Below are 3,323 nucleotides of genomic sequence, written 5' to 3'. Positions count from 1 at the left end.
AACTCACAGAGATCCGCCTGCCTCTGCCTCCCGAGTGCTGGGATTAAAGGTGTGTGCCACCACCGCCCGGCTCCAGGTGGATCTTTGTGAGTTCGAGGCCAGCCTGGTCTACAAGAGCTAGTTCCAGGTCAGGCTCCAAAGCTACAGAGAAACCCTGTCTCGAAAAACAAACAAACAAACAAACAAACAAACAAACAAAAACTGAATGTCTGGCAAGGACTATATGAAAGGATGGCTGAATTATTCTGCAAGTCAGGTGCAGGGAAATGGTATTGATAGCTACCTCGAAATCATGGATAGCAAAAATAACAGATTCACTTGACTACAAAAAACAAAAACTTCTCACATGACTGAAACACATCACAATCCAAATCAAAAGATATGTGACCCACAGGAGAAACTACTTGGACTTTGAGTCACAAAGGATGAATTTTCTAGTTCAAAAACTCAGAAGAAAGACACAAAGTTAAAAGTTTGGCAAAAGTCAGCAATCAGACAACTCACACAACAAAACTAAACTAAGCTTTAAACATATAACTCAAATGAAAGAAATACAAGTTAATTAAAACTACACTAACAGCTGAATGCCAAGAAGAAAGCTCTGTTGTTTGTGGTCAATTGAGCATCCACAAAGGAGCCAAGACAATTCAGTGGGGGAATGAATAGTCTTTTCAACAAACAACAGAAGGATAATTGGATTTCCTTATGCAAAAGAATGAAGTTGAGTTTCTGTATCACATTAGAGATAAAATTTAATCCAAAATGAATCAAAGATCTAAAAATAAAAGCTTTGAAAACAAAGGGGTCACTCCTTATGACCCAGGGCTGGGTGGTGGTTTCTTAGACGCTACATAAACAGCAAGAGGACCCATAGGTTCACCTGCCCAGTGAAAAGCGGGGGGGGGGGGTGTAGAAAGGACTTAAAGTGGCAAATAATAACAGCAACAACAAACCCAGATAAATTGGCGCCAGCAAATAGGACAATAAGTCATCGTGCATACTTGCCTCAAAAATTATTGTGGAGAGAAATTAAGGAAGAAGCTGGGCAGTGGTGGCACATACCTTTAATCCCAGCACTTAGGAGTCAGAGGCAAGTGGATCTCCATGAGTTTGAGGCCAGCCTGGTCTATAAAGCCAATTCCAGACAACCAGGGTTGTGACACAGAGAAAACCTGTCTGGAAAAACAACAGCAACAACAACAACAAAAAGGAAGACACTCAGTGTTGATCTCTGGCCTGCACACACATAAACACACGTATGCATTGGAGCCAGCATCCACATGAGTACATATATCATACACATATGCAAAAAATGGTGAGTCATAACACAATAAGAGAAAGCGTGCAAATCATATAGGCAATGAAAGTCTGATACCCATAATAGATGAAAAAATTTCTACAAAAAAAACCCAATTGAAATATTGAAGGATTTTATTCTGTTTTTAAGGTAGGGTTCCATGTGGCCTAGCCTAACCTCAAATTCTCTATGTAGGTGAACTTCTCCTGGATCCTCCCACTTTTCCCTCCCAAATATTGAATGTAAATTATTTCATTTAATTGATAAATACTTCTTTGAAAAATTGTCAGTAAATATTTGAATAATTATTCAACATCATTTGCTGTTAGAAAAATGCAGATCAGGGACTGTAGTGATGACTCAGTGATTAAGAACACTGGTTGCAAGCTGGGCAGTGGTGGCACACGCCTTTAATCCCAGCACTCGGGAGGCAGAGGCAGGCAGATCTCTGTGAGTTCGAGACCAGCCTGGTCTACAAGAGCTAGTTCCTGGACAGGCTCCAAAACCACAGAGAAACCCTGTCTCGAAAAACAAAACAAAAAAAAAACCCCAAAACAAACAAACAAACAAAAAAAAAGAACACTGGTTACATTGGGTGGTGGTGACACAGGCCTTTAGTCCCAGCACTTAAGAGGCAGAGGTTATCAGATCTCTGAGGTCAAGGCCAGCCTGGTCTCCAGAGTGAGTTCCAGGACAGCCAAGGCTGTTATACAGAGAAACCCTGTCTTGAAGAACCAAAAAAAAAAAAAAAGTAGTGACTGCTCTTCCTAGGGACCCTGGTTCAACCCAGCACCTACATGGTGGCTCACAAACATCTGCAATTCCAGTGGAGATTGGATATTCTCTTTTGGCCTCTGAGGCCAAATCATGCATGTGGTACACAGATATGTAAACAGGTGAAACACTCATACACAGAATAAAAGTAAATCTTTGTTTTTTAGGGAAAAATGTGTATAAAGATCACGATGAGACACCATTTAAAACACATTATGATGGCTAAAATTAAAGAGATAAATGGATAATACAGCTGTCGGTAAGAAGCTGGTGAGATTGGAATCTCCAAACATCAATGGCATTAATGAAAATGGGTTCAGCTTCTTTGGCAAAAGAGTTTTGTAATTCCTCAGAAAGTTAAATTTATAGTTGATGTATGAACCAGCAGTTCCAGTCCCACGAATATACCCAAGACAACTGAAAAACACAAATCCACACAAAAACTTGTACATGAATATTCATAGCAGCTATACGCAGGGTCACCCAAAAGTGGAAACCATCTGAATGCCCTTCGAATGTCGAGAGGGATCAAACATGGCTCACCAGTAACACCAGCTGTACGTGCCATAACTTGAATGAGCCTTGAAATACCACGCTGTGGGAAAGAAGCAAGTCACAAAAGATCACCCCCTTTTTTTTTCTTTTACTTATTTACCTTTGGCTTTTTTGAGTCAGGGTCTTGCTTTGTAGTTCAGGCTGGTCTTGAACTTGTGTCCCTCAGCCTGCTGGACTTACAGATATATCATTATACACATCCAAGACCACTTACCAAACGACTCCAGTGATGAGCAGTGTTCGAAACAGTCAAGTCTAAACAGACAAAAAGCCAGTGGGGTGTTGCCCATGGCTGCAGATGGGTGTGAAGTTTTTTGCTGTTGTTGAGTGTTGAAAATAATATAAAATTGTAACAGTGGTGGCACATGCCTTAAATCACAGCACTCAGGAGGCAGAGGCAGGTGGATTTCTGAGTTTGAGGCCCAGGACAGCCAGGACTACACAGAGAAACTCTCTTGAAAGATGAAAAACGAAAGAAGGAAAGAAAGAAAGAAAGAAAGAAAGAAAGAAAGAAAGAAAGAAAGAAAGAGAGAGAGAGAGAAAGACAGAAAGAAGGAAGGGAGGGAGGAGAAAGAGAGAGAGAGAGAGAGAGAGAGAGAGAAAGAGAGAGAGAGAGAGAGAGAGAACTACACATAAGAGATTGGGCATTCAGATCTACAATTCTTGTGAGACCAGGTATGTAATCTGAAATCAGAAA

Source organism: Microtus ochrogaster, chromosome 7 (assembly GCF_000317375.1).
Source record: "Microtus ochrogaster isolate Prairie Vole_2 chromosome 7, MicOch1.0, whole genome shotgun sequence".
NCBI classification, from domain to species: Eukaryota; Metazoa; Chordata; class Mammalia; order Rodentia; family Cricetidae; genus Microtus; species Microtus ochrogaster.
This window is presented reverse-complemented; position numbering follows the sequence as displayed.